The sequence below is a fragment of the Amphiura filiformis genome, chromosome 12 (genome assembly GCF_039555335.1).
Source record: "Amphiura filiformis chromosome 12, Afil_fr2py, whole genome shotgun sequence".
NCBI classification, from domain to species: Eukaryota; Metazoa; Echinodermata; class Ophiuroidea; order Amphilepidida; family Amphiuridae; genus Amphiura; species Amphiura filiformis.
The window spans coordinates 52,390,471-52,400,871 of record NC_092639.1 but is presented as its reverse complement, the minus strand read 5'-3'; the positions used below and the strand labels follow the sequence as shown (position 1 = coordinate 52,400,871).

General features: G+C 37.4%; 1 long non-coding RNA gene across 1 annotated transcript; it reads left to right on the top strand.

Moving 5' to 3' along the window:
• The first annotated feature begins 393 nt into the window (after window positions 1–393).
• LOC140165412 (uncharacterized) lies at window positions 394–5,245 on the top strand. The gene is made up of 3 exons (XR_011860712.1): window positions 394–874; window positions 3,198–3,331; window positions 3,809–5,245. It is a non-coding gene; the product is annotated as an uncharacterized lncRNA (long non-coding RNA).
• The last annotated feature ends 5,156 nt before the right edge of the window (window positions 5,246–10,401 follow it).

The following is a 10,401-nucleotide window of genomic DNA, read 5'->3' as shown; positions in this document are numbered from 1 at the left end:
AATGAGTCTTTCACTCCATTGTTAAAGTACTGTGCTCCCTGTAGCATATGGAGTGACCAGGTCCTAGAGTGTGATGGTTTTGTAGCAGATGACAGTATTCATTCAAGCCTATCAAGGTCAGTTATTAGCCACTTGCTGAATGGCTGGGCATTATCAGCTATCAAAGAGATACCTTATGCTGCTGCCGCCAATCACAATAGAGGTTAAACATTTTGTTAAAACCCCAGAAGTGATATCAGGACAAAGCTGTGCATGTTGGTACTTGATTGTTTGGATTCCTATGTTGAAAATCCCTTGTAGTACATTAGTATTTTTCTTATGTGTAGTGTAGGCCTATATTATTGTGGAAAAAAGGTTCACCTGGACTTTTGATATTGTGCCACTTTGGCCATTATGGATGATTTTTGGCAAATGTTTTCTGAAAGCATGATTTCAGTGCCTCGGTTTGAAGAAATACTTAATGCTATTGATTTATAGTAAAGTGCCATTTCATAAGAAACCCCTTTGATACTTTCACAATATGCTTGTTTCATGTTTGCATATATATTAAAATAAAGAAATATAAAAAGGTAAATATATGCTTATACCAATTTTGCTCACATTGCTATTTTTAGACTTTGTCAATTTATTTCGTTCCAATGACGGGTCAGAATGGGAAACTTTGAAAATTCATAATTCGAAAACATGAAATTATGATGGTCATCCCTACTAAGTTAAAACTCCTATTTTTCAATTCAGACTGTGAGTAGCGAACTTGGAGACTTAGTATCGTTTGCACGGGCCTGTACCTCTTACGAACTACCAGGTGTGCCATCCGGATCGGTGATATGTGGTCAAGGCGGTATTACATGTTGTGACGGAAACTTGTGCAATGGTAATTATTTATACTAATACTGTATAGTTGGAAGCATTCTGAGATCCGTTGAGGCCCGGGGGCACTTAAATGACCATACGGGTATGCTCCCCCGGACCCCCCCCCCCATTTTTAGATTTCGCAGCTCTGAAAGACCCCCTAAATTTGACCAAAATAGAGCTCCGAAAGAACCTTGATTTTGATAATTTCAGCTCTAAAAGACCCTAAATTGCTCAATGCTCATTCCTCACATTTCTGAGTTGTTGTTTTTTCAGACGATTTTCAATCAGAAAACCAAGGAAGGCCTTTGATTTTGACTGTTCGCAGCTCAAAAGACCTCCTTTACAAGCTAATTTATGCACACCGATTACCTTTCCGGAAAGAGCCGAGTTTTCTAAATATTTATTGGTGTAAAACCTGAAACATCTGCTCACCAGTGATATATACAGTACTGCGCACAAAAAGTTTCCGTACACTTAAAAGCAAATTCTTAAAGCCATATTATAACATTTGCAGAGAAGAACGCCCTCAATTTGTTTTAAATTCTGGTTTTTACACGATTGTAATGTAATTTAGTAAACAAAGATACTTTGCAAAAATCAAGACTTTAGGTGTGGTAGTTTTGTCAAAATCCTAGATTTTGAATAAAACGCAGGAACCGTCGTTTTTTTATATTATACGATGGAAATATTAGTCGAACACGTACATGACATATGCGATGTTCATACAGTACGTACACGGCGTGCGGGACAGGCATACACACACACCCAGAGGGTCGTAACGTATTACAACCGCTGGAGTAACACGCATTGGCGCTAGTAGTAAATTCCAATTTTCTTTGCTTTACTTCACTTGTTCGGCTCAAAATTAAAAGGGGACACATCTGACAGTAAAAGCTAACATTTTATGGAAAATAAATAATAATCTATTTTTACAGAATTAAAGCGCCTTTCTCCAGATCTTAGAGGACTCAAAGCGCTGTAATTTCGCTGCAATGGTGAATCATCACAATCAGATCGCATCAACTAGGTTGCTGCCGAACGGCGCACACCAATCCGCATTTAGATTGTAACATCCACCAATTATCTGTGCAGCTCCCCAAATTCCATTGGGTGAAGGAAGTTTTGATAACCAAACAACTAATCACCGATTTTTGCGATACAGGAGGAAACAGGAGATCCCGGAGAAAACCTGCGAGAGCGAGCATGGAATCGGGATAAACCAAGTGCACATGAGTCCTTGGGCCACGCCGGGCGAAACCGGGACCTCAGTGGTGCAAAGCGAGGGATCTACCGCTACGCTAACTCGCCCTCCCGTTATTGTTATAATATGGCTTTAAGGGGTGGGGTATGAACGTTTGGACAGTATTTTTGTGGGACATGAGGGCACATCAGACATATCGAATTGAATTCTGAGTACGAGGAATGTCCTTCTGATATCAAATAATTTTGATTTGTTGAAATTCGCGATATAATACAAATTTTATGACAAATTAAATCATTTAAATTTTTTTTGATATTTAACAGTCCTCGAAGTAAACTTTCTAAATATAATGATATGTACCTAAAGTATATATAGCTGGGATGAAAAGCCGACGATCAAATGACGATCGTATTGAAGATATGGATTTTTCCTCAAACACATTTTTTGGGGAAAATCCATATCTTCAAAGTTTTCATTTGATCGTCGGCTTTTCATCCCAGCTACATACACTTAATGTACATATCATTATATTTATAAAGTTTACTTCGAGGACTGTTAAATTTAAAAAATCTAAATTTTTAATCATTTGCCATAAAATGTGTATTATATCAAAAAATCAAAATTATTTGATATCAGAAGGACATATATTCTTCGTATTCAGAATGCAATTCGATATGTCTGATGTGCTCTTATGTCCCACAAAAAATACTGTCCAAACGTTCATACCCCACCCCTTAAGAAGTTGCTTTTAAGTGCAGTAAAACCTTTTGTGCGCAGTATTGTATACACCACTGGTGAGCAGATGCATCAGGTTTTAGACCAATTAAAAACTCTGCTCTTTCCGGAAAGGTAATCAGGCGTGCATTAAATTAGCGACGTTTTTTTCTCTAGCAACTGTTCTCAAGTGTCTCAGCGACCAAAAACAATTATATTTTTGTGTTGGCTTAATTACTAAAATATAAGTCTTCCTAACTGACGTTCCCTTGCATGGGCGTAACACTGTGCAGAACAGCGCAAAACGAGGATTTTGATTTCATTTTGATATAAAATTATTTGGTCAGGATATTTGGGATGATGAAAGCAATTTCCAAATATGCAAATAGCGATAAATAAAATAAATAAAAATGTTTGTTTCCGACAGGTGCCGGCGGTGCAACTGATCAGTGTTACGTGTGTAGCTACATAGAAGGAGGAACTGACAACTGCTCTCCAGGAAACTTAGATCCGGATTCGTCAACCGTAGCCAAGTTATCGTGTCAAGGTGGACAATGCTATGTAAGGCGCACTTTCAAACTGCACATTAAGTATACCGTTACATCTGGAAATAAAATATATAAAATAAAATAAAATAAGTCAGAAGAAACTATATAGTTCGCGTCTGACAATTCTGTCAATCAAAGTCCCCACGGCCCGTGATTGGTTAGTAGCGCGCAAAAGGAGGTTGATTAATTTGGTGCGGAAAATTGAGGACGATATGTCGCGTCGGTATATTTGCAAGGCAAAGGCAACCTTTGTAGGCATTGTTAACATGGTGCCTTCACAAAGGAAGTTTCCCATTATACCTTTCCTAACTTTTTGCGAATATTAATAATGTCGAATATGAAACCAGTCTGTTTCATGCGTTTCATGCTTTAACTTTTCTGCTATTCTAATTATTTACTGATTTCTTCAAGAAATTACTTCTTGTTTTATAACTTGTGTACAACTAAACTTGCAGTCTTCTGGTCTTAAAATTATTATTCTCCCTTGCAGGTCATTAGTTCTGGTGGTGTGACCAGCAGGGGGTGTGCGTCCCAGGATATTGAAGGAGTGTCTATCACGTGCGGTCATGATGGTTTCCAGTGCTGTCAGGGAAACTTATGTAACGGCGACAACAACGGGAACAGCGGTGCTCCAATCTTGAAAGGAAACGCAGCCAAGATGACAGCACTTTGGTCACTTGTGATTATGTTATTCTTCCATTAAACATGTTTAAAAGGCTTTCCTCATATGGGCCATGTGGGTACTTCCCAGCAAACACAAAACGTTTTACAGAAAACGTTTAAATGTCGTGTTATATGAAGGGTATAAAAACGTTTTAAAAAACATTTTTGAAAACTTGATGCAAAACATCCTTAACAGAATGTTTTTGTGTTGAAAAAATATTTTTCAAAAATGTTTGCCCAAACTCTTTCACAATAACCATGATAACGGTTTTAAAAACGTTTTCATGACCTTTACATAACCCGACATTTAAATGTTTTTAAAACGCTTTATTGGCTCGCCTCAAGTTCGTAGTAAAGGTGCGTAATTCGCTGGTCGCAATATTGAACCGAACTACCGAATGAACTTGAGGTGAACCAAATAATAGTAGGCCTGGTAACAAAAAGTATTGCTGTTGGGAAAATAAATCTAAAATACTCTACTATACCGTATGAATTGTATAATGGCCTAGAGAAAAGTGTATTTGCTTGGTTACAAAAAAATAAATCTAACTATAGAAAAAGTTTGAATAAATCCTAACTATACCGTGTATAAAACTATATTATTAACGGCCATGATAAACTAAACACAACGAATGTGCGGTTTGGACTTCAAAAATATATACCCCCAAAATGTACAGAATTTGACACAAAAAATATGCAATATTTTTATGTTACAGTAAAGTTGGAAAACAACTTGGCTAAAAGGCAATGAAAAATATGCACTTTTTTCAGATTTTTTTGGACAAATTGGATAATATACCCATCTTTAAACCAGTTTTGTGAAATATTGCACACCAAAATTATATCAAAAAGCCTGAAAATGGCACTAAAATGGGGGGGAGCATATTTTGTTCCAGATTTTACTGGGAAATTGTCAATTTCAGACTATTTTAGCCTCAAATGAAGGTGAGATTTGCTATCCAATGGGCCATTGAAGTTGTGTTAATGAAGTATTTTATGTATTTTAATGTTGTTTGACTTGTTATAGACATGTGGTCCCTAGTTTACAAAACTGTTAAAAACAGTTACTACTTTCAGATGAATGAATCTGATATATGTATGATACATCCGATCGTTCTACTTTGAACATCACAAAAGAGTAGCCTACGATTCAAGCGAAAAATTGCGTGCTTTGTGGGAAAATATTGTCGGTCTTTCAACTATATAAATGCTAATAAACATGATAAACCAATATACATCACCATATTGTATTATGTCCCGTCAGTTGTTTAATAAAGAAGTTTAAAACAATACAGATGTTTCTATTACTGTTAGTGTTATATTTTTGTGTGTGAGGTATTTCCATAGTTAGGGATCGTTCACAAACACTTTTTAGGGGGGGGCTGATGCCAAAAAATTTCAGGCCCCCCTTTTTGACATGAAAATTATGGGGCAACCCCATAGAAAAGCATATAATTTGTGGTAATTTTTCAGGGCCCCTTTAGGAGGGTCAAAACTTTTAAGGGCCCCCTTTTTGCATCAGCCCCCCCCCCCCAACAAGTGTTTGTGAACGGTCCTTAGTTGAAATAATATCACAAAAGAATTCAAAACGATTAACTGTTGAACAGGTTAATTAAGTCAATGGCGGCGGAAGCACTAAAATTGGGGGGGGGGGGGGTTGAGCATATTTTGTTCTAGATTTTACTGGGAAATTGTCAATTTCAGACTATTTTAGCCTCAAATGAAGGTGAGATTTGCTATCTAATGGGCCATTGCACGCAAAGCGCGTGTAAAATGTATCCTATTTTGGTTTTTTCCTCACCAATAAACACTGGATTACCTATATTCCCACATGTGTTATATTTCCAAGAAAGGGCTGATGATGCTCTAACAATTTTCGTCCGGATGTCGTGATGTTTAATACCGATATTCAACTTCATTATAAAAAAATTAATTAGTGGTACGAGGGCTGGTCAATAAGTTCCCGCAACTATGGTGTATCTCTGCTCATGCATGACTTGGATGACTGTTACTTACGCTAAATACAAGTTTGTACTTTTGTCTTTCAAAACAAATATGTATTAGTGATGCTGAATATTTGATTACGTAATGACATTAGCATAAACACAATAGTGTATGGACACTGCCTGATTTATGGTGAAAAATAGTCAAGAAAATCTCGCGCCAAATTGAGGTATTGTTACATAATTCCAAATATCTCGAGAATAAAAGTATGAAATCTGGTGCGGTTTTTGCAACTTTGTAGACTGATAACATAGAAATGATGCTGTACTCTTTTTACATCTATACCATTTTATTTAAAAAAGGGGTCGTGTTGAAAATCTCCAATTTTGAGTAGGCTTTATCACCCATTGTTCATTACATAATAAGAGATAGAAAGTTTAATCGATGACAACATTTAACAAATTGTACCTGGTTTGATTGGGTATCTACTGATTATTAAAAGGGAGATCCCAGTGGTGAAATCACATACATTTCTTTCTTAATGAACCCTTGTTTTCAAAAGGTTTTGTTTTTGTAACCAAAGTAGCACACCATAGAGAGGCTCTGGATTGAATAAGAAATTTGAATTTCGAAAGGTATGTCTAATTCTAGCATAAGACTCGGTATAGCAATTCACTCACACAGCTACTTTTCCGCAAACCTTGTATTAGTCATATTTTTAGCGCTTTTTTGATGAAATTTTACTTTTTTCATACATTTTTGGTACTTTCAATCATGCGTACCATCAACGCATGCGCATATTTCTATTTTTATTGCAACACATTCTATTGTCCTGACTATGATCTCTCATACCATACCAATAATCATTATTTGTTTTTGTTTTATTTTGGAGATAATTTGGATTCTTTAGTCTACCGTGTGGGCTCTTTTCTCCCGATTTTCACACCATTTTTGTTTGTCGTTAAGGCCTATTTTTTGGTGAAGTTCAAAGACATTCCCTTTCCTGATCTGTTGACGGATACATTTCTTCTTTCACAATTATCAATTGAATATACTCAGATTACCTCATACCAAACATAGGGCTTGTAAATTGCTTTGTTCCTTAACTACAATTCAAATTTCCCGCCAATGTTGACAATTATCAGTGTACATATGGCAATGACTTTATGCAAATGAGATTACGTAATTAAAGGTACTCTGATACTAATTGTTGTGTGTTTTGAAAGACAAAGGTACAAACTTTATTGATCGTAAGTAACAGTCATCTAAGTCATGCACGAGTGGAGGTAAATAATGGTTGCGGGATATTATTGACCAACCCTCGTATGTCCTATTGGTGCAAATTTTCGCGCGTTCCGCTCACAATTGTTTCCATAATTGCGGTGGGGCGCCACAACCTACAGCTATAATATGCCACTGCTATGTCAATGTTTTCGAGCACCTGCATGTCTATATGACAAAGTTGTTATTCAAGTAGTTCGTGCCAACAACTGGATGCCCATTTAGGAAAAAGTTGTTACTAGATAAGTGTTTACAAACAACTGGGTGGCCATTTAGGACAAAGTTGTTCCTAGATACGTGTTTACAAACAACTGGGTGGTCATTTAGGACAACGTTGTTATAGAGGAGTGTTAACAAACAACTGGGTGGCCAGTTAGGACAAAGTTGTTATAAAGGAGTGTTAACAAACAACTGGGTGACGATTTAAGACAAAGTTGTTATAGAGGAGTGTTTACAAACAACTGGGTGGCCAGTTAGGACAAAGATGTTATAGAGGAGTGTTTACAAACAACTGGGTGGCCAGTTAGGACAAAGATGTTATAGAGGAGTGTTAACAAACAACTGGGTGGTCATTTAGGACAAAGATGTTATAGAGGAGTGTTTACAAACAACTGGGTGGCCAGTTAGGACAAAGTTGTTATAGAGGAGTGTTAACAAACAACTGGGTAGCCATTTAGGACAGAGTTGTTATAGAGGAGTGTTAACAAACAACTGGGTGACCATGTAGGACAAAGTTGTTATAGAGGAGTGTTTACAAACAACTGGGTGGCCATTTAGGACAAAGTTGTTATAGAGGAGTGTTAACAAACAACTGGGTAGCCATTTAGGACAGAGTTGTTATAGAGGAGTGTTAACAAACAACTGGGTGACCATTTAGGACAGAGTTGTTATAGAGGAGTGTTTACAAACAACTGGGTGGCCAGTTAGGACAACGTTGTTATAGAGGAGTGTTAACAAACAACTGGGTGGTCATTTAGGACAAAGTTGTTATAGAGGAGTGTTTACAAACAACTGGGTGGTCAGTTAGGACAAAGATGTTATAGAGGAGTGTTAACAAACAACTGGGTGGCCATTTAGGACAAAGATGTTATAGAGGAGTGTTTACAAACAACTGGGTGGCCATTTAGGACATAGATGTTATAGAGGAGTGTTAACAAACAACTGGGTGGTCAGTTAGGACAAAGATGTTATAGAGGAGTGTTTACAAACAACTGGGTGGTCATTTAGGACAACGTTGTTATAGGGGAGTGTTAACAAACAACTGGATGTCCATTTAGGACAACGTTGTTACTAGATAAGTATTTACAAACAACTGGGTAGCCATTTAGGACAGAGTTGTTATAGAGGAGTGTTTACAAACAACTGGGTGGTCAGTTAGGACAGAGTTGTTATAGAGGAGTGTTTACAAACAACTGGGTGGCCATTTAGGACAAAGTTGTTATAGAGGAGTGTTTACAAACAACTGGATGCCCATTTAGGACAAAGTTGTTATAGAGAAGTGTTTACAAACAACTGGGTGGCCATTTAGGACAAAGTTGTTACTAGATAAGTATTTACAAACAACTGGGTGGCCATTTACGACAGAGTTGTTTTAGAGGAGTGTTAACAAACAACTGGGTGGCCATTTAGGACAGAGTTGTTATAGAGGAGTGTTTACAAACAACTGGGTGGCCATTTAGGACAAAATTGTTACTAGATAAGTATTTACAAACAACTGGGTGGCCATTTAGGACAAAGTTGTTATAGAGGAGTGTTTACACACAACTGGGTGGCCATTTAGGACAAGGTTGTTATAGAGGAGTGTTAACAAACAACTGGGTGGCCATTTAGGACAAAATTGTTATAGAGGAGTGTTAACAAACAACTGGGTGGCCAGTTAGGACAAAGTTGTTATAGAGGAGTGTTAACAAACAACTGGATGCCCATTTAGGACAAAGTCGTTATAGAGGAGTGTTAACAAACAACTGAGTGACCATTTAAGACAAAGTTGTTATAGAGGAGTGTTTACAAACAACTGGGTGATCATTTAGGACAAAGTCGTTATAAAGGAGTGTTAACAAACAACTGGGTGGCCATTTAGGACAAAGATGTTATAGAGGAGTGTTAACAAACAACTGGGTGGCCAGTTAGGACAAAGATGTTATAGAGGAGTGTTAACAAACAACTGGGTGGCCAGTTAGGACAAAGTTGTTATAGAGGAGTGTTAACAAACAACTGGGTGGCCAGTTAGGACAAAGATGTTATAGAGGAGTGTTAACAAACAACTGGGTGGCCAGTTAGGAAAAAGTTGTTATAGAGGAGCGTTTACACACAACTGGTTGGCCATTTAGGACAAAGTTGTTATAGAGTGTTAACAAACAACTGGGTGGCCAGTTAGGACAAAGATGTTATAGAGGAGTGTTAACAAACAACTGGGTGGCCAGTTAGGACAAAGTTGTTATAAAGGAGTGTTAACAAACAACTGGGTGACGATTTAAGACAAAGTTGTTATAGAGGAGTGTTTACAAACAACTGGGTGGCCAGTTAGGACAAAGTTGTTATAGACGAGTGTTTACAAACAACTGGGTGGCCATTTAGGACAAAGCTGTTATAGAGGAGTGTTAACAAACAACTGGGTGGCCAGTTAGGACAAAGATGTTATAGAGGAGTGTTAACAAACAACTGGGTGGTCATTTAGGACAAAGTTGTTATAGAGGAGTGTTTACAAACAACTGGGTGGTCATTTAGGACAAAGTTGTTATAGAGGAGTGTTTACAAACAACTGGGTGGTCAGTTAGGACAAAGTTGTTATAGAGGAGTGTTTACAAACAACTGGGTGACCATTTAGGACAAAGTTTTTATAGAGGAGTGTTAACAAACAACTGGGTGGTCAGTTAGGACAAAGATGTTATAGAGGAGTGTTTACAAACAACTGGGTGACCATTTAGGACAAAGTTGTTATAGAGGAGTGTTAACAAACAACTGGGTGGTCATTTAGGACAAAGTTTTTATAGAGGAGTGTTAACAAACAACTGGGTGGTCATTTAGGACAAAGTTGTTATAGAGGAGTGTTAACAAACAACTGGGTGGTCATTTAGGACAAAGTTGTTATAGAAGAGTATTTACAAACAACTGGGTGGCCAGTTAGGACAAAGTTGTTATAGAGGAGTGTTTACAAACAACTGGGTGGTCATTTAGGACAAAGTTGTTATAGAG